Source organism: Nannospalax galili, unplaced genomic scaffold, assembly GCF_000622305.1.
Source record: "Nannospalax galili isolate Female #2095 unplaced genomic scaffold, S.galili_v1.0 scaffold241, whole genome shotgun sequence".
NCBI lineage: Eukaryota > Metazoa > Chordata > Mammalia > Rodentia > Spalacidae > Nannospalax > Nannospalax galili.
In genome coordinates, this window is record NW_008345602.1 from 4,194,552 (window position 1) to 4,216,764 (window position 22,213).

At 40.8% G+C, this 22,213-nt stretch overlaps 1 pseudogene; it reads left to right on the top strand.

Moving 5' to 3' along the window:
- LOC103741005 overlaps nucleotides 1–18,286 on the top strand; it is a 39,357-nt pseudogene extending 21,071 nt beyond the window's left edge.
- Nucleotides 18,287–22,213: the final 3,927 nt, after the last annotated feature.

Consider the following 22,213-nt stretch of genomic DNA (forward strand, 5'->3'; position numbering starts at 1 on the left):
AACACCAAACAGACATTTTGGTTGTGTATAGTAATCTGGGTTGGCATTTGTGGTCATTTAAAACTGGGAATACTTTGGTCTGGGCTCTTCTGGCTTTCATAGTTTGCACTTAAAAGTCAGCTGTAATCTTAATGGGTTTTCACTTACATGTGACTTCTTGTTTCTCCTTTGCAGCTTTCAGTATTGTCTCTTTGTTCTGTACATTCAGTATTGTTACTATGATGTGCCATGGAGAGTTTCTTTTCTGGTCCTGTCTGTTTGGTGTTCTACATGCTTCTTATATACGTATGGGCATGTCTTTCTTTAATTTGGGGAAATTTTCTTCTATGATTCTGTTGAAAATGGTCCATGCCATTGTCTTGGGATTCTTCTCCTTCTTGTATGCCTATGATTCGCAAGTTTGGTCTTTTTATGGTATCACTCAATTCCTGCATATTCCATTCTTGTGCTTTCTTAAATTTTTCATAATCTTTGCTTGAGTGGTCTAGTTCATCCACTTTATTTTCCAGTCTTGATTCTCTTTTCTATTTCATTCATCCTTAGTGAGGCTTTCTCCTGTCATTTCTAATTGGCTTACTGAGTGTTTCACTTCCTTCTTCATTTCAGCCTGAGTAATCTTCAGTATTTCTTGTTCTTTTCTGAATTTATTCAGAAGTTTATCCCTATCTTTCTTCAGTTCTTTGATTTCTTTGTGTGTTTTTTAAATTCACTGAATTCTTTCATCATATTCATCATTGTTCTTTTGCGTTCCATGTCCTGCATTATCTCTAGGGGGTTCTCATTCTACTCCTCTAGAGGACGATTGGTATTTGGTGGGGATATGTTATTTTGGTTTTTCACGTTATTATTTTTCTCTGTGATTTTCACATGTAAATTTCTTTTGTAGTTTCTGATTTTTGTGTGAGACTTAAGTCTTCAAGTTTAGGTCTGCTTCTTTTTGTAAACTTAAGTGCCTTTGTGGTTTACTTTTGGGGCATGACAAGCTGGTTCTTCTAAGCTTCTGGTTCTCCCTTTTGATTTTATATTGGAGTGGCCAGATTGCTTTTGTCATCAGGAGTTCCCACAGAGGCCCAAGTCAGATGAGGATCAGATGCTCTCAGGCTTTCTCCTAAGGTCTGGATCCCTCTAGGAAATATTTTGGCCTCAGGAATTTGGGGGTTGGATTGGCCTGGGAGCAGGGCCCAGGAAAGATGCTGGTCTAGGGCAGCTGGTGCCTGTGCCACCCAGAGGCTCAAAGGGAGATGGGAGTGGGAAGAGGCCCCAAGGGCTCCCGGGGACTGCACTGAGGAACTGGGTCCATCTGGAAGCAAGGGATCAGGAAGCAGTGGTGGCCCCAGGGCCGAGAGGTCAGCCCTGCTGTCCAGGAAAGAGGCTGGTGGGTTGTGCAACCCAGGGAAGCAGCCAGCCAAAACAATCTTGAACAAAAAAGGAGCTGTAGGCATCTCCTTCCATAATTTCATATTATATTATAGAGCTATAGTAATAAAACAGCATGATACTGGCATAAAAACAGACATATTTATCAATGGAATAGAATAAAGGACCCAGGGTATTTTTTGTTGGGGGTTTTTTTTTGTTTTTTTTTTTTTTTTTGGTCTTTTTGAGACAGGGTCTCCCTGTAGCCCCAGCTGTCCTGAAACTCACTATGTAGACCAGGCTGACCTTGGATTGCCTTGAACTCACAGAGATCAGCCTGCCTCCGGAGTTCTGGGATTAAAGGCATATGCCATAAGTCCATGAACTTACAGCCACTTGCTTTTGACAAGGGAGCAAAAATATGCATTGGAGAAAAGAGTATGTTCAACAAATGACACTGGTTAAACTGGATAGCTACATGTTGAACAACGAAGCTAGATGCTATTTCTCACTCTGAACAAAGTTCAACTCCAAATGGATCAAGGACCTCAACATAAGACGTCTTTGAATCTGACAGAGGACAAAGTAGGAAATACAATGGAACTTATAAGCACAGGAAAGAACTTCCTGAACGGAACTCTAATAACACCAACTTTAAGTCTAACAATTGAAAAATGGGACTAAAAAGCTTTTGTACAGCAAAGGACATCAGTCAAGTGAAGAAACAGCCTAACTCAAAAAACTAAACATCAAAGATAAATTAATAAATAAATCCAATTAAAAATGAAGACAGGGAACTAAAGAGAAAGTCCTCAAGTGATGAGACACAAATACCCGAGACATCTTTTTTAATGTTCAACATCTTAGCTATCAGAGAAATGAAAATTAAAACTACTCTAAGATTTCATCTTACCCCAGTCAGAATGGCTAATGTCCAAAAACAAATTATGACAAATGCTGGTGAGAATATGGTATTTTTCATGGCTGGCGTAGCAGTGTGGATGTTCCTCAGAAAGCTAAAAATAGATTTACCACATGATCCACTCGTACCACTCTTGGACATATACCCAAAGGACTTTATAGCCCACTACAGAAATACCTTTTCATGTTTATTGTTGCTCTAATTCACAAAGGCCAGGAAATGGAAACAACCTATATGCATATCAACTGATGAATGGATAATGAATGTGTGGTACACCTATACAATGGAATATCATTCAGTTCATAAGAAAAAATATTGTTAAATATGTAGATAAATGGATGCAACTGGAAACAAATATCCTAAGCGAGGTAGCCCAGACCCAGAAAGACAAATGTCACATGTTCCCTGTGGTAAATGAATGCTAGCTTTGAATCTTTAAGTAGATATGTTTCACCTGAAAAATCCATAAGGGTCAAGAAACTAGTAAGGAGTAAGGGGGGGTTAGTGAGAGGGAAGATAGAATGTGGTGATATAAAGGGGGAAAAGGAGAATAATAAAATAGGAAGGGTTAATGGGGTGGAGAATGGGAGGACGAAGTAGAGGAGGGCTTTTGAAAAAGTCATATGGAGACCTATTACTGTAAAGGCTCCTTAAAATACATACATATGGGGCTGGAAAGATGGTTCAAAGACTAAGAGCATTGGCTGCTCTTGCAGAGGACCTCGGTTCAATTCCCAGCACCCACATGGCAGCTAACAACCATCCATAACTGCAGTTCCAGGGGAATCTATGCTTTCTTCTAACCCTCACGGGCACTGTACAACATGGGTGCACTTACATACATGCAAGTAATACACTCATACACATAAAATAAAACTAAATAAAAAAATATTGTAAAATATATACTTACAACATATAAAAAGAGTTTAGATGTAATTACCCTTTAAAAGGAGTTCAATGACCCTATCAGACACCACAGGCTAGCATGTGAAAAGCTCAATGCTAAGAATGGACTCCCTCTTTCAGAGCTGTTAACAAAAGAGGTTCCATATATTCTCAAATAATACTGGCTATTGCTATTTCTCTTAGCTACCCACCAGAACTTCACAGTAAGACCCTCAGGAAATTTTGAGGCATCAACCCAATCATTAAGCCACAAGCAAATTAGCATTACATCTGATCATGATAGACCCCTAATGGCACAGATCAGGGTAGAGTGGAAAGAGAGTGAATGAGCAAAGGAATGGACAACTGATATTCTCCAATCGTTGTGATAAATTAGCACAAGACTGTGTATTCACACTAACTGTCTCTTAAATAATGGTATTATAATAGATATATTTTTTCCTCTGGTTATATTCAGCCTGAAAATTGCTGAATGATAACATCATCAAAATTCCACTAAATCACACGGAAGATCTAATGGCATTGTCCTTTCCGTTGTCCAGAAGACACACCTTGCCAGGTTTACAGTGTGTTATATTGACTGCTGGCTTTTTTCTTATTCAGACAGAAGTTCCTGCTCTGAGATACCAAGGTTAGAGTAGATCTAACAACCGCTTCCATGTAAAACTCTACAAGGAGCTCCCATAACCCTGGTCTGCGGAGAGGAAAGCGCCCATGCTGGATGCAGCTGTGTCAGGTGTCTATCCAACGAAAGAGCATGGCTGCAGTAACCTTGGAATTTATATGGCTAGTACTCCTTTCCACAAACCCCAGGGAAAATCCTGTGTTCTTTGACCCCTACACCTGCCTCAGAACAAACACAGGACTCAACCCAAGGGTCTTGGTGTTCAACAAGAGACTTTTGGCTAAAACTATCATAAGTGCCATGGTGCTTAAAGCACAGCAGTGATATTTTACATATGTTTGTGTTATATGCATTTTTAAATCTTTTATTTATTTTTATTTTATGTGTATGAGTGGTTTTTCCTGCATGTTACTAAGTGCACCCATGTCATGCAATGCCTACAGAGGACAGAAGATAGCATCTGATCCCCTGGAACTGGAGTTACATGGTTGTTAGTCACCATGTGGGTACTGGGAATCAAACCCAGGTCCTCTGTAAGAGCAGCCACTCTTACAGCCCCTGCTATAGGCATTTTATGACACAGGTCCAAACTCCATACAGGAAGAACCAGATGAAGCCAAGTAAGGGGAGTGACCCTTTCAGCTCAATTAAGAGGGCAAATTTGGAAGGAAAATCTTGTTGACTACAAGTCAGAAGCTTTAAAAAAGTGAACAGGGATACAACATAAAATTTTATATGACACAAAAAGGACAGAAAAATCCCACTTAGTGTATCTTTTCATGTAGCCCATGCTGTCTATAGTCCTAGTAATGCTACATCTCATGAAGCACTCACAAGTAAATGCTCTGACAAAGCCCTGATTCATTTTGCACTAAAATGAAGGAATGATATTTTAGTATTTTTTAAAAGTTACTTATTTAAAGTATTTTTAGATACACTAAATATGTAACTCTTTACAGATATTGGTTATACATTCTGCATTTGGAAATTTCCTTTAAAAGGTGCCCATCTTCAGGGCTGGAGAGATGACTCAGCAGTTAAGAGCACTGACTGCTCTTGCAGAGGACCTGGGGCACCCACATGGCAGCTAACAACTATCTTAGAGTATAATTTGCATACAGTTAATGAATATATTTACATGAGGCCTTCAGAGGAAAAAAAAATACATGTCACAAATAGCACTGAGGCAGAGCAGTAGAGACTTCTAAGCACCATTCAAGAAAACTTCATAAGACTTTAGAAAAAAGTTAAAGAATTTTGAAATGTCAGGCTGGAGAGATGGCTCAGCAGTTAAGAGCATTGACTGTTCTTGCAGAGGACTCTGGTTCCATTCCCAGCACCCACATGGTGGATAACAACCATCCTTAACTCCAATTCCAGGGATCCAACACCCTCTTCTGACCTCCACAGGCACTGCATGACATGGGTGCACTTACACAAAGGCAGGCAATATACTCATACACATAAAATAAAAATAATAAATGAGATTTTTTTAAATCATAAAAAAGAATTTTGAAATGTCAATAAGGGTAAAATTTTAGAGAACCAATAATTTAAAATACTGCCTGCCAAAGTAGTTGGTGTTTCTTGCCATCCAGACACTGTATTTTATTTAAAGATAATTAGAATTGACTCCCTGGATAACTAACTGAAGCTCATATCATGTATTCAGTTACAGAAAAATATCCCCCATGCAGAAGATCAATTATGCGTGACTGCTTAGTTGATTAAAGCTTACATGCTTCTTTTATCCAGGTAGGTTTTCTCTGTGTTCATTTGCTTATTACAGGCTGCATCTAGCCAGGCATCACAAAAATTCACATTTGTCAAGATTCCGAGCATTATCAGAAAACACAAAATACTAAATACTGCCCCACAGAACCATTCAGGAATTTATACATCACCTATTCTGTGCTCAGCTACCTGCAGAATAATGTGAAACTAAAGGAGATTATATGCTATAGTCAGTGCTGGCCCTTGAGAGGCAGAACTAAGTCAGGAGTCAAGAGCACAAAGATCACAACCAGATCCTTCAGGGTCCAGATCAGGCTTTGCCATGTGGGCAAGTCATTAACCCCTCTGAGCTTCCACCCTCTCAACTCTAAAGTTGGATCATAACTTTGCGTGGTTGTAGGAACACTACGGGATGCATACAGTAATGTGCTTAACATAATAGATGATTAACAAATTGCAACTACTACTATGGGATACAGCAGTTTTAAAAAGTGAAATGAACTTAGAATTATTTAAGAATCCGTAAACTCTGAACTGCATGGAGTAACTACACCTGGAACAGTAATACAGAGGAAGGATGAGCCTGGAAGGCGGAGGAACAAGTCACCTAAGCTGACATGGGAAAGACCAGGAGAGAGTTGAGTCCTGAAAGAGCCAAACAAGGAGATGATGGTTCAGTGGAGCAGAATGTGTAGAAGAAGAAGAACCAATAAAGAGCTACATCTTGCAAGGAAAGTCCTTCACCTGGTCTTCTGGTTGGCTAGGAAAGGGCTGCTTGGTCTGTGGTTCAGGGATGATTTTCCCAACTCAGTCAAGATTAGAGAATAAGGTTTAGAGTTTCTCTAATAAATGGATTTGTTTTTAAAAGAAGGAAAAAGGAGTTTAGGGAAGGCTAGTGTTCTACGTTGCTTTCTATGGCTGTGATAAAACACTCTGACCAAAACCAACCTGAGCAAGAAAGGGTTTATTTGGCTTACATATCTCAATCACAATCCATCTTCGAGGGAAGCCAGACAGGAACTTAAGGAAGGAACCTAAAGGTAGTAACTGAAGCACAGGTCACAGAGGAGCACTGCTCACTGGCTTACTCCTCTGGCCCATGCTCAACTTGCTTTCCCATACAACCCAAGACCACCTGCCCAGGGGTGGCACCATTCATAGTGTTCTGGGCCCTCCCATCTCTCAAGTCCCAAGTCCTCTGATTCTCAAGCACAGAAATCTGCATTATTTATATGAACTTGAATCTCTAATCTCTGGCAAAATGAATTAATTGTAACAGAAAATTCTGTTTTGCTTTATAAGACATCCAGATTCATTTATGAATAGAGCACTTCAATATACCAATGTTTAACTAAAACATTTAAGAATTTAAAACTGAAAATTTTAGAAACTAGTACAGCAACCCCACCTAAGGACAGCCTGAAATGGGCACCAACAGTCTTTATTTTGTCCCAAAGCACAATTCTGAAATACCGTTTCCTGTATCTGAGGATGAGCAGATATAACAGAACTCCACACTGTGGCCATTGCTCACAGCACTCACTTGGGAGAACCCAGCAGTAAGAGACTGCTCATCAGCTATAAGGTTGTTACTTGACTCACTCAAATTCACCCCATTCCTAAAAGATCTTAGCAGAGACCTGAGAGTCTCAAAAATCTTGCTGGTGTGTACAAAGAGGTCCTGGAGTATTGTGGGTTTGTGGGGCTGAGTGAACAGTTGAATGAGAAAATGGAATTGATCATTGCAAATACCAACATTGTTCCTTCAAGGAGAAAATAAAACACTTTCTCCTGCTAACCAAGTATACAGGCTTGCAAAGGCAGAGCTCCTGAAGGCAGAGTTAGGCATGTCTCAGTCAAATTTTCATCACGCCATCAATTCGTGTACATCACGCGAGAGAGCAGTTTGCTGTTAGCTATCTACATGATTTATGAAGTTTCAGAATGCCAAAGTCTGACCCAGACACTAGACTAAAGCCCTATGTTTTCTACAGCAGGCACTGAAGAAACTAAGAAGTTCAGTGTCCATTTTCACCATTAGGAATGTCTTTAAAACAATGCCCCCTCTCGTTCTAGACCAAGTGCTGGGATACAAAAAGGTGCGGGGCTGCCTGCCCAGGCTAGTTCAGTTCCCAAATCCTTCTGTTGGAGGCTTATCAGAGCTTTTGTTTCTGTTTGTTTGTTTGTTCCTTCATCCATTCATTTGTTTGTTTGTCCTCAAGATAAGAGACACATCTGCAGATGCAGTTTCCAGAGTATAAAGCACTAACATCCTCTGTTGGTGCTACTGTTTTTGTTTAAAAAAAAAATACCTACATGAAAACTCAAACAGAATCGAGGAGAGTTTTGTAAGGAGACATTAGAAAAAGAGAGAAGAGGATGGGACAGGGAGGAAGAAGGGGAAGGGGGAGAAGGGCAGCCTGGAGAAGGGAGAGGTTAAAGGGGGGGAAAGGGAGAAGCCCAACAAAGTCCATGGATAAAAGATTTTTTTAAAACTTTAACCCCTCATCAACTTCCATCTCTTGTCAAGAGTTCCTCACAAGACTTTTACACATGAAACTTAACTCTGGCCTGTTTAGTTAATTATGGAAATCCAACATGGAAACCATTATTTCAGTGTGTAAATTTATTCACCAGGTGTTATCCACCCATTGCCCTCCAGTTCTCAAGCTGACAGGAGCTGCCTGAGGTGCCTGAGGAGTGGGAGATCCACAGGGAGCTGTCACATCATTTTAGAAGATGCCAGCCGGAGGAAGCAGGGTTGTTTCCTACCCCACTGGGCTTGCATTTTTAAAAGATAACCGATTGGTTATCCCAGGGTTTGTTAGGGAGGGGTCCCCTGGCCGGAAGACTGGCTATGAGCTCTACAGGCAGACCCAGGCATCTTGCCTGAGTTCGCAGGGCTGACAGCTATGCAAATACCCCTTCCACCAGCCAGCTCAGATGGTTCCCCTGCCAGAATAAAAGAGGGATTGTTGTAGAAGCTTTGGAAGAACCTACAAGCATCTGAGGGCAGCAGGATTGCAGACAGGGGAAGCAGCTAAATGAAAATGTGCTTCCAGCTAATGCCAACCTTCAGCCCAATCACAGCGCCAGAGCATGAATTGTAGCTTAGAACCTACCTGGGCTGGATACCAACAACCACTACTACCATACCATGCAGTTGGTACAGACAACTACTGCCCTGCAAGAGAGCAGGGATGCATGCCCTTCCACCTGGCAGGGGCATTCTCTGGAGATGAGAGGAGCCCAGAGCCCTCGGCGGCCATACATAAAGCACTAGCCTCGGGAAGTAGTCTGGGCAGGGAGCTCACGCAGTCTGCTTTTCCATTGCTCATAGCCTTGTTTCTCACAGTAAGTTCAGTCCTCTGAGCACAGTTTCTCCAGGATTCTGACTGGTCAATAGTCTATGAAAGCATACAGGAGGAAGGTTAATTTAAGGAAGTGCAGTCTCCACTGCTCATTAGTCCTGATTAGAACTGATAGCTTATCACCCTCATTGACAATCCATTAGAATCTTTTGCCCCCAGTGTATACTCCTAATGGTCTACATGATGTTGCCCAGACCGCCAGAGGAGGGTCCAGACCTCATCTCTAAAGGATTCAAGCTCAGGCTTACCATGTTTTCATCAGGCAGCATTTCTGTAACTTCCCACTCACAGTTAGAACTGACACAGATAAGGCACCCCAATGAATCATCTTAATGCAAAGTATGTCCCTCCCTGTCCCTTGGCATGGCAGCAGCCCTACTTCCCCACAGTGACCTGGTCAGTTATACCTGACAATAGACTATTTCTTGATTTTATTTTTCCTGCTCTATTGATAGCATAAATTTAGTTTAATTCCTACTCTGACCCTCATAGAAGCTCTGTCTTCCACTGAGGAATCAGAGCCCAGAGAATCACAAAATCTAAAACAGCAGAGATTTAAAAAAATCTCACAAGTGGGTCACTTGGAGTGATGGGAAGTAGGGCTGCTCCTATTTCTGTCCCCTGGTTTTGAGACCCATGTATTCTACTCAAAGGTCACAGGTCTAGAATGTATATCACATCCTGACAGATAGTACTCTTCCCTCTTAGGATAGTAGATGCAAGTTGGAGCCTCAATTGAGGCCTGGAGGAACTCGTACCACCCTATGCTCAAATTTCTAGATGGTGCAGCATAAGACAGGACCAATGGATCCCATGGTTCTGTGCTCACTATCCTGACTCCTTTACTACTGAGTGGGTCCTTTGATTTAGAGTGATGTTTGCCAAGATGTTTACCTGTAGTCTGTGGACCCCCAGAGCTTTGCTGAGAAGGGCGGCACTTGTGTGCAGGAAACAAAAAGGAAAGGAAATTCATATCTGGAAGATATTAGTCACATCACTGTGACAAAACATCTAAGAAAATCAGCCTAAAGAAGAAAATATTAGCTGGGTGTGGTGGCTCATGCCTTTAATCCGGGAACTCAGGAAGCAGAGACAGATGGAAATCTATGAGTCTGAGGTCAGCCTGGGCTACATTGTGAGGTCCAGGTAAGCCAAGGCTACATAGTAAGATCCTGTCTAATAAAACAAGAAAAAGGAGAAGGAAATATTCCTTTTCACTCATGGCTTCAGAATGTTCGGCCCACACACACACTCTGCTCTGCTGTTTCTGAGTATCACGGTAGAGAATGCACTGTGGAGCAAAGCTGCCTGCCTAGTGGGTAGCTGGGGAAGATGTGCTGGTTAGAATAGCTCCAGCTTTACTTTCCTCCCTACCCCTTCCACAATGTTACATACACTCTGGCCACACTGAACTAATGTTTGTTCCCCTCATTCAATAGTGCTATGCAACACCTAAAGGGGCTCCTTAACATTGTCAATCAACCTAACTATTATTCATCCCCTAAGTAATTTTTTCCTGGTAGAACTATTCCCAGTACTCTGTTGACTAACATCTTCATTTATCTCTGTATAATAAATGATACTCCATCATGATCAATGGTTCATAAATCCATCCCCCTCCTTCTCCAGTCTGTGAATTTACCTGTTCGCAGTAGAGCTGTTCTTTGATGGAGATCATTATGATACTGTCAAAATTTGGGCTGCAGCCCAAATCCCCAAATCTTCATGTATGTTTCTATACAGAACAGAAAAGCACATAGACAATTTGTTATTAGAAACAGTCCCAGGTCTACCCTAATATATGCAGAATCATAGTTATCTGAGCTGACTAGCTCATTACTGATCAAACATTTGTATAGTTTGATATGGCAATAATCATTTCTAATCTATTCTGCATGGACCTATGATGTCTCTAAACTGGTTTTAAGAAATCCCAGTGTTTCTACTTCTTATACTTGATATGTTAGAGAAAAAATCTCTGCTCAAAACTAATGGTAATAAATTGAATTTTTAAAAAGATTTATCCTTTTATCTTATGTGTATGAGTATTTTACCTTCATGTATATATGTGTACCATGTGTATGTCTGGTGCCCACCTAGACCAGAAAAAGGCATCAAATCCCCTGGAACTGGAGTTAAAGAAGGTAGTGAGATGCCATGTGTGTGCTGGGAACCAAATACAGGGCATCTTCAAGAGCAGCAAGTGCCCTTAGCCACTGAGTCATCTCTCCAGCCCATAAATTTTGATTTTTAAAGCTATTGGTTACTTTTATGGGGCACTTTTGTTTGGTTCCTTTTGTTTTTTATTTGAGATAGGCTCTCTCTCTCTCCCTGTAGCCCAGGTGGGACCATCCTGTCTCAGTCTCCCTAGTAGTCTACCACACACAGCTCAATTTTTTTGTCTTGAGACAGGCTTTCACTATACAGTCCAGGCTGGCCTTGAACTTGTGTTCCTCCTGCCTCAGCCTTCTGAGTTCTAGGATGGACAGGCACGTGCCATCATACCCTCTTCATTTTTAGGAGGCTGCATTCCTCCCAAGAGCCAACCTACTGCCATCCCAGAAGCATTCATACTGCTTTGGCCAGACTAACACACTGAGGCCTGGCACTAGGCTAGTTCACCATAGGGAAGATGCACCAGGCAAGTCCAACTATATGTGACCAGCATGGTGAGTAGATTTGAACCCAGCGGTTAGGTGGAAAGATTACAGAGCAAGGGCACACAATGAAACTGCACAAAGAACAACATGTGTCCTACTCCCTGACAGGCAGTAAATCGCTAGTCCAAAATCACATTCTCAGTTTCTGCTTTAATTTCTTCTTGAGCTCTAAGTTTCCTGAAAAAATTTGAGAGTCTCAATAGAAGCCAATCTGACTGATTTATTTGCTTCTCAAAGGTTTCAAGGACTTACAAAAGAAATGTGATTTTAATTTAGAGCTTTTAAAACTCACTCTGCTTGAAGTGGTTTACACATTAAGGTTGTAGCGACATGTCAACACGGCTTGTTGGAAAGTTTAAACTTCAGCCTTTAACCTTATGGTAATGGTGGTGGTGCTAGTTATTCCTTTGGTTGGTTATAAGAGGAAGTTAAAGAACCAGTCTGACAAGATTTCCTGTTGACTGATTTGACAGCTGATCCTGATATTATGTTGAAACAACCCACAAGGTGCTTTGGCTCCCACCTCCCCACAAGTTAAACATTAAGGGCAAAGTACATAACTACATAAACCACCTTCATACTTCAAACTAGACTCACCATCAACATTTTATCAGCTTTTAAAATGAACTCATCAGGGGAGAACTACAGGGTACAATTTCTATCCCATAGCAGACACTCCTCAGTGATTAACAAACCCTTAGTTGTGTGATTCCTTGTCTTTAAGAGTTCGCAAGATGGGAACAAGATATTTAGTAGCTTAGACTGAAAACTTAGCTAAGTGCCAGGTACAGTTTCTCTACTTGTGGTAACCACTTTCAGATCATACCCTCAAGGTTTCTATCTTCTCATGGTACAATCTTCACAGACACAATCCTTAGGAGGAGGTGAGCATGCCTTCAACTTCCTGCATTTCTCGTTTTATTCTTTCCTAACCACATTAATATTTTCAAAATGACAAGAAACGTAAGAGCAAAGACAGTGGCTCTTGTTTCTGCCTTCTGCTGACCTTGTTCTTCTCCCTCTAAACACAGTGAGAGCCCTTTCTTCTAAATTAGTCATGTTTTCACAGACCTCTCGTTTGGCCTCCCTGCCCTTGCTTCATGTCTTCTAGTTCTGTCTGCTACAGCCTAAGAAAGTCATTGTCAATGTTGGCATCTAAAGTTGGATGAGCTACTTGTGGGGGTAAATTGTCTCTGAATATTAAATGGGAGTAAATGACTTATCTATGATATTACAGAGAATTGAGTTAGAGTGCTTTCAATTGTGAGATTCTACTGTTTGGGAAAAATCAGTTTCCCTAGGCAATGTTAGCCTAAGAGAATATATACGACTGCATTAATAGTAATGAAACACCTTTGGTGGCTGCCCAAAGTCCTCTCTAATTGTTTCCAAGGGTCTCTAAGATGGTCTCATAGCATAGGTCCTTGCACATCCTGTTAGTCACCATAAGATCTGACTTTTTCTTCTCTCCTGCTCTACCTATTATTGATTATTCTTTTTGAAACCTCTGAAATACTAAACTCCTTGCTATCACATGACACATCTTCCAGAACACACTGTCCAGTTGCCCTTATCAAATACATCAACTTGTCTTGCCAGTGCCATCACATCCATCAGCTGGTACCTCTGATGCATGGAAGCCTCCAGGTGGTCCAGGTGCCAGAACAGGTCTAGAGTCACTGGATTCCTCAATGGGTGTGAGATGTAGTATGGTGAGGCAGAGAATATCACTTTAACTGTTGGTGATGACACTGTTTCACGGGTCCTGTGGAGGACTGAATAAGTCTTACTTTGCACCCCCCTGTAGTGGCAGTATCCATCCACTTCCTCACTATGATGTCATGATGAGCAGAGTACACTTCCTACTCTTTGGTCTTGGCCAAGCAGCTTGCTTTGATCAATGAGATGCTTGGAGATAGGATGTGAGCAGATGCTTGGTTGTGTTCATGTCATTGGTCTTATAATTTCGTCTGCCATCACTGTGAGGACCTGGCTATCATGGAAATCAAGCATTCCTCCAAGGAGGAAAACAAGTATCCAAATACTTACAGCTCCAAAATCTAGATCAAAGTCACTCCTGTTAGCATAGAGAACACGAATATGACAACAAGATACTGAATTAAACTGAACTCAGGGATGACTTGTTATGTAGTATTATTGAGGCAATACATGATGATCACTGAAGTGATGCTGTTTAATAACTGCAGTTCCCTGAAACCTTTGACGTCAAAATGAGTCCTATGTTTTCTTTGCCTTTGCAGCTTCTAGAAAACCCACAAACATACTAGTGTTTGGAAGACCAGCCTGTTTACAAATCTAAATGCTGACCAAGACACTAGATCTAGGATTACTTTTCTAGTTAATGTCTGATAATTTACTGAGCTAAGCTTTTTTAAAAAAATATTTTATTATTTTTATTTTTTGTGTATAAGTGTATTGCCTATATGTATGTGAGTGCACCCGTGTCATGCAATGCCACAGAGGTCAGAAGAGGGCTTCAGATTCCCCTGGAACTGGAGTTAAGGATGATTCATAGCCACCATGTGGGTGCTGGGAATTGAACCTGGGTCCTCTGCAAGAGCAGTTAGTACTCTTAACCACTGAGCCATCTCTCCAGCCCCTGAGCTAAGCTTTTTAACTGCAGTCTCCAAACTTGGCTCCCCAGATCTGTGGAGTCGCCACTAAAGAAAGAGGAAGATCTTCACAGTGGACTGGGGAGGGCTCACAGTTGTAGGAGAGCACAGCCCTGCACTCAATTCAGTGTGCACTTTTCTTTAACCTTTACTGGGCTGGGGCCTTCTACAAGGTTTCTTTGAAGAAGTGGTCACCTGCTTAGCAAGAAATGAGTGCTTGGAAACCACAGTGGCCTTGTTAGAAAACAGCACAGTTTTCAGCCTTTTAAGAGGGTATTCTCCAGTCTCTCAAAGTTGCCAGGGAAACTTACTATGTTTTCCTGATCAGCATACTTTCCCACTCTGTGTAGCAACTAATTCATACCTTTTCTTCCATCTTCAAATGTCTAACCTCACCATCCCATCCCACTCTAACGAAGACTTTGTATTTCACTGAAATCTGCACTATGGTGGGTGTGTTAGTTGCTGTTCTCTTTACTGTAACAAAACACGGGACAAAAAGCAACTGAGAGGAAGAATAGTTATTTGGGCTCATCATTTGAGGGTAGAGTCAATCATGATGGGGAAGGTACAGCAGTAGGGGTGGTGAGGCAGCTGGCCAAATTGAGCCCATAGTCAGGAAACAGAGAGATGAATGCTGGTGCTCCACTTTCTCCTTTTTATTCAGTCTATGCCCCGAGTATCCATGGATTGGTGCTGACTACATTCAGAGCAGGTCTTCCCACCTCAGTTAAGCCTCTTTGGAAACACCCTTGCAGACACACCAAGAGGTTTGTCTCCTAGGTGATTTAAATCTGATCAGTTTGCCAGGTTGGTGGCACACTCTTTTAATCCCAGCACTCAGGAGGTAGAGACAAGTAGATCTTTGTGAGATGGAAGCCAGTCTGGTCTACATAGTGAGTTCCAGGCCAGCTGTTGCTATAGGAAGACACTGTCTCAGAAAAAATAAATCTAGTCAAGTTGACAAGATTAGCTATCACAATGAGTTTGCAGTTAATATCCTTCAGAAGAATAAATAAACTGTTATGTGAGGGATCGAGCCAGTGGGTGCACTTACAACAAGAAGATTACATAATCCACACTGAAGGGCAGTGCACTAAGAACAGCTCAAAAAGATAAACTCGGAGATTTAGTCACCAGCCCACCACAAACTACATGTGATACCTCAAGTCCTGATGCTTCTCTGTCTACACAGTTGGGAAGTTGGCTGGAGAGAGAGAGAGACTTCCCTGAACATCTATACACTCAATCTTTGAGCAAACAGCTGCACCTCCTCAGCCTGTGTTTCTAAAGAAATGCTTAAGATTCTACATTCAAAGAAGGGAGGCTAAGTTTGCTAAGCAAACTTTCTACCTCCTAGATTAAATGATCCCTTGCAACACAAACAATTTAGAGCTCTAAGGAATCTGTTTTGTTATCCCAAGAGCCTGGCTGCTGGGGTCTTTTCCATTGTTAATATCTCAAATCCCATGCCTGTGGAAAACCCTCATTCCTGGACGAACTATGACAGTGGTCGCCCTACCTTAATGCATTCCCAGCAGGTAAGTTTTTCTAAAGAAATAACTGGGGTTTTCTGGCACTCTCCACTGCCTTCCTTTTATTTCTTTGGCCTACAGCCAAATACTACAAAGTCTTGTAAGGCTGCTTCTCCATTTCTGTGCATCTGAAAGGGAACATGGGCTGCTAGAGTCTAACCTTTGGTCCTCAAACCGTTCTCCTTACTTCCCACTGTGGCGCCCTGAGCCCCCAGTATTGATGAGAAATGCAGGCTCAGGTTGTCAGAGGAAGGCATGCTCTCCCTCTTACACTTCTGGGTCCGTTGCCTCTTAACTTCTGCCTCCCATTATAGGAACAAGAAAAGGAATCCTGGAACATCTGTGTCTAGTGATGGAGCTGGTTTTAAACTACCCCCACATTCATCTCCTCAAAATGAATATGGATGCAGAAACTTCACTTAGAAAAAAAATTTTGTCCTCTGAACACTGTCTACATATGTGACTCTCACCAGCTTGGCATTTCCACAACTTAAGCTAGACTAAGTAAATCCTGTGATGACTCAATAGTTTTTCAGAGTAACATGAGGCACTTCCCCTCATCATCTCTAATTGATATTTAGCTATCATTACTGATAAAGGTATCTGGCACTCACCCAAGTCATGAAAATTAAGCTGTTCTTTAAAAGACAATCTGATTTAGACAGTAAAGACTACCCACGCTTATAGAATATCAGCGCTTCCTGAATTTAGTTCAACTTCAGGTTGATTGAAAAAAGACTTTGTGCATACATCACTATAAAATTGTTAATGGGTTACTAAAGTGTCATTTAATAAGTAATATTCAAGTTTTATTTGAGCTATCTAAAACTAAAAGCAATGGTAGGGTGAGTGAATAAATTATAATGTTTATATAATGAAATTCTATACACAAAAAAGGGAAAGACTAAAACACCAACCCATTCAGAAGCATGCATGACTCAGACTTGATGCTAAGTAAAAAAGTCACACACAGGTTCCTAACATATAATCCCACTTACATGAACTTTAAGTAGAAGCAAAGCTAGTCCATGTTGCTAGAGGCAGTCGTACCCTCCTGTCTTCACCCATAGATGAAGACAATCAGAAGGAGAGTCTCTCTTACCTGCAAGGGAGACTCAGGAGAGCCTTGCAGACCCACAGGGATCCTGTTCCATAGAACACCATTGTGCCATTCCCAAATTTCCTCTTCTAATAATAATGGTGTTCTTGAACAAATCTATGTAACTAGAATGTAGTCTATGTGCTAAAAGAGAACTTCTATTTATATTCCTCATAGGAACCCCATCTTCGCCAGCCCAGAAAATTTTTTTTAAATGTCACACTAGTTAATAATAGAGGTGACAATAAAAAGAAAACTTTATCTAAGTTAAATTACAGGTGCCAAAGGACACAGGTAGGATGTTGGCATACTTATATAGCACTTAAGATATATATAATGCCTGTTCAAATTGCTCTATAATCTAGGAGGTAGGTACTGTTCTTATCCACTTGACATAGATTAGGAGCCTGACACTAATCAATAGAAAAGAAATTGGGCTTGGAGCAGGGAATCTCACACTACAGTCAGTGTCCTCAACCAGTTTATATTATAGGACCTTTAACTACTTGACATTTCTCTATATTGTCCTCAAAAAAGTTACATTTACTGACCTATAATAAATCAGGTTGCTATATTGTTAGCTTTTTTATTGGCAAGGTTTTATTGTTTCATTGTTAATGCCGCTGGATTAAAGATAGACCTGGCTTTCTGAATGTCTGGATCTTTCTTATCCTTTCTACCCTTTTCTCCTTCCTACAGCAGAGAAATGGAAAATTGTCTTTTACTTTCCATTGTCACATACCACACTGACGAAGGCCAAGGCGCTCTAGTCAGGCCAAGTCTGGCATTTCCAGCAGTAATCTAATGTGCCATAAAATGTTTCAGAAAGATATTCTTTTACTCCTTGGAGTGCCGATCAAGTTCTCCTAAACAGAATCACAGTGAATTTTATACCGAACTGAGACCAAACAAGGGAAGGAGTCAAGGACCTCTGTTTCAAGGTACAGTCATCTGAGCTCTTTTCCTTCCCCTTCAGTAGAGAGTGCTTTAAATCACAAACATCATTGTCAATGAGCACTAGAAAACTTAATGCGCCAGAGGGCAGGAAGATCAAAGCTTAGCACCTGGAGAGTTCCACACGGTGAAGATTAATAAAACAATGCCCGCCATCACATAAATCTTAAGAAGGTTGCTTGTGGACACACACTGCCCCCCAAAATTATTGTAGGGGTCAGATAACTGATACCTAATACACATGGTCTCCCTATCGGGGAGTGTTCCCTTGCCCTCACCTAGCTGTTGACACGAGGCAAGGAAACTATTTTGTTTTAAGCTTCTTTTGTCTAAAATTGACATTACAGATTTTGGATCGGGACACAGCACATCTGCAAGCTAGCGGAAATACCAAGATCCAGCATGTTCCTTTGATTGTTACATTTAAGATATCGTGTGTGCTACCAGCTCAGCTGCTGCAAGGCATTAGTGGCCATTACTCCGGCTTGTAAAGTACTTTGGAAATACTATAGACCAGGATTAGAGCAGATGAGTATTCCACATGGCTTCAGGAGAGCTGATAACCACGAAGAGTACTGGAAAGCTAAATTGATCTATGAGCTACACATGGGAAGCAATGTCCTATGAATCCTGCTGAAGGTGCGCATGTGAAAGCAGGGCAGTGGTTTGGAAACTAGCATGTCAGTAGAACTGTAGAAAAGGTGGGGGGAGTGAGGAGAATGGGGGGGCAGGTATATCTGCATCCGACCCTCTTGCTGTTTTTTTGTAACAGTCTAAAAGCAAAACCAAAGCCGAATCCAAGTGCCCACCGCTGAAATGTCACTTTGGAATTTGGCTGACAAGTTCTGTGGCTTTTTTATATAAGTGAGAGGCAAGTCATATGGAAGTTGTGAGCCAGAGCGTAAGGTAGCAGAGGTCTCAGTATTCCATTCAATGCAGGAAACTTTAGCATGTGTTGATAATGTCCTGGAAACTTTCCCAGTGATAAAAATAAGATCATTTTCATTGTATAGGTCACTCAATGCTGCTGAATCCCAAATAGTGTATAGCAGTCTACGTAGGCATGTCTAAAAAATATAAATCATTGATTCATTATGGCCATAGGCTTTATACACACATAGTTTATCTGATACTCACATAACGATGATAAACAGACATACACATGGAATAAACTCACAATCTATGTGACCTGTTGCCTTGCCACCATGCAGCATGGTCCCCCAACGCTTTCTCACCTGGTTTACCAGGACTCCATGTGTTAGGACAAACATACATAATTTCCAGATTAGGAAACTACATAACAAAAAAAATTTAATGATTTTTACAAGCTTTCATAGAGATTAAGAACAGAAATTTGCAGCTCTCCAACTGACCTTCTATGGAGGCTAGGATAGAGTCAACAATACACACTGGGGGCGGGAATAACTGACCTAATTGACTCTGTCCAAACCATTGTCGAGAAGTGTTGGGATTCATGAAATGGTAGAAAACTCTCCTAAAGTCATTTTGCTACAACATTGCCTCTGTAGGAAAATACGTCATTCCCTGAAAACAGTTTAGCCAGGTCCTGAGGGTTACAAGGAAGGAGCATTAACCTTCATCGTCTGTGAGCAAGCTTCATTCTGTGAGGAGAATCTATGTTTATGTTTTTAATGAATCTTACACAACAGATGCTTTAGCTTATATAATACATTTATTTTGAGGAATTTTGTTGGTAAGATGTAGGAAATAAGGCAAGGTCAGCTATAATTGGGTTGACATTTGTGTTTTAATTGGAGGCTTTTGCATTATTCATGGTCAACAAAGAAGTGATACATGCTTACTCTGGAAGAGACCGAACAGGCAAGCAGCCCGTATATAGTTTTCTATGTAAGTGAATCAGATATATAAAATATTGTTCGGTCAACTTAATTGGAAAGCTGTATATTTGGTGATACAATGGTTGGTTGAGCAAGGCACAAGTGACTCAGTGATGTTCCAAGGTAGAGTCCTATGCCATTTTCAAACACTGATGGGGACAAAGGGGCTACTCTATAGTGAGTAGCCCAGCAGGTAGCTACTCTTGTTGGGGCTGAAAAAAAAGAAGGTACGTGGAAAAGGAAGAAGGTTTGGGTTTCATAGGATCTAGGAGTTTAAGAATTGGTTGAGAAAAATAGCCAAATACACTAGCAAGTAACTCAGATGCACTAATATGAGAGAACATTTTTTGTAAGTACTTACTGTGTCACAAGGTATGTATTAGGTGCTTTGTCTGAATCTTTTTTCATTAATTTAGCTCTTTCAGCAAGACTTAAAACTACTAGCATTTCACTGACGTGCCAAGAAAGGGCTTGTTCCCACCATAGGTAGAAAGCCGTAGGGACAGTGCTTCTGATGGTCACTTGATGTAGTGACATTAAGGCCTAAACACTGATTTTTCTTCTCAGATGCATCTTCTGTTGTTGACTGTTTACTTGGACTTCCTACATATGTTTAGCCCTACTTTAAACCAAGGCCCAAAGAGAGTAAGTCTGTCTAAGATCATCTTGCTGCAAACAATTTGAACCAAAACTGAAGAAGGCGTATTAGTCTGTGCTCACATCTTGAGGCGCAGAGAGGCCCAGGCCAGTCCCCCCTGAAGCAAGAAGTACCTTCTTCACACGATTCAGCAAGAAAGTTATTTTTATGTTGACTCTAGTTTTTCTATCAGCAAAAGTCCATTATCACTATCCAACTAGTTCAAACTCCACCAAACTGAGGTAGAAACATAGAAACCTGCCAAGCTGTTATAAATCAGACCCTGTGATTCAGACTAGGATTTTAATTGACTTGCAACTGCCATTTCAGAGTAGGCAGACCTGACCAGGGAAGGCCCTCAGACTTTGCCGACAGCTGGCCCATGGAAGGCAGATTGAGATGCTTTGAGCTGATTGCTTTGATCCATATTTCTTCAGCTCTGGGCCTGCCTCCTGTGAACAGCCCTCCCAGCAAAGTCTGTGAGTCCTGAGCCCCTGGGAAAAGGGCAATATAGAATACAGCCCTTTGTTCTTCAGCTGGCCTGTCAAAATTCTTTAATTTAAAATATATCCCCTTTCTCACTTGCATTCAGTTTATTCCTTGGCTAAAATGTCTCCATGAGTATGTATTTCCTGCTTCGGTTTTTCTTTAAAAAAAAAAAAAAAAGTCCTTCCATCTTGGAGAATAAGTGTATCTTGCACAGTTTGAAGCAGAAACCAAACTGACAAAAAGCTTTTACTTTTTAAAAATACATTAGCTGCGGTTATAACTTCAAACCTGGGTAGGGTTTCAATCACATTGCAATTTATGACAAAATAAAATAATACTATGTTATTTGGAATATAAGAATATTCTTAATTTGCCATTTTGCAATACTGTAAAAATATACCTTTGTGCATAAGATGAATGTATCAGGTTTTGAAAGTTATTTTCTCCACAATCATAATAGAGGTCCAGGAGCTAAGGCTGTGAATCGCTTTTCCATGAATTTTTAGGAAACTTGGGTTTCTCTCCAACAGTCAGCTGTAGAGACATTTTGCTGATCACACTGTATTTTCATCTGCCTCCTGCCTCTAAATTCTAAAGGACAGAAATTAGTAACCATAAATCTGCCTTCTCCATTAAGAACAGATCCAGCAGCAACTGACACCTGGTGACTTTGGGTTGCAATTGGGTATGCTGTAGGTACTTTTTATTTTCATTGGTTTGATAAGCCATTTCCTATGCCTCTAATGATTTCAGATATATATGCTTTCGTTTCCAGTGTAATTTAGTCTTTCCATCCTGACTCAATTTCATTTGCTTTAATTAATTTATGTTTAAAAAGTAACTGACTACAGGGCTAGAATAATAGCTCTGATGGTAAAGTTCCTGCACCTCAAGCTTCAGGACCTAAATTCAATCTCCTAGATGCCATGTTAAAAGCAAAAAAAAAAAAAAGTTGTGGTGGCATGCAGTTTAATCCCAGGGTCCTGGAGAAGCAGATTCAGGTGGATCCCTGGGACTCACTGACCAGCCAGTCTAATATACTTGACAAGTTCCAGGCCAATGAGAGACCCTGTGGATAGTATGTGAGGAACCACAGCCACAGTTGTCCTCTGGCCTCCACATGCACCCGCAAACACACAGATATATGCATGCACATCCAAGCATACATGTGCACCTGAATACACACAAACATACATACACACACAAAAGAGAATGCTGACAACAGATTGGATTTGTACTTATTCAGTAGATAGACAACACTCAGTATATTCATATGGCTAAATTAATGTTGTACACTATTTCAATGTTTAGTAATAAATGCTATCAATTTTTAAACTAAATTCACTCTTGTTTCTTTTTTACACTGATCAAAAAAGTGGGTAAAAACAAATAGAGTGAATAGATTAATGGGTGTGTGTATGAATATACTCAGA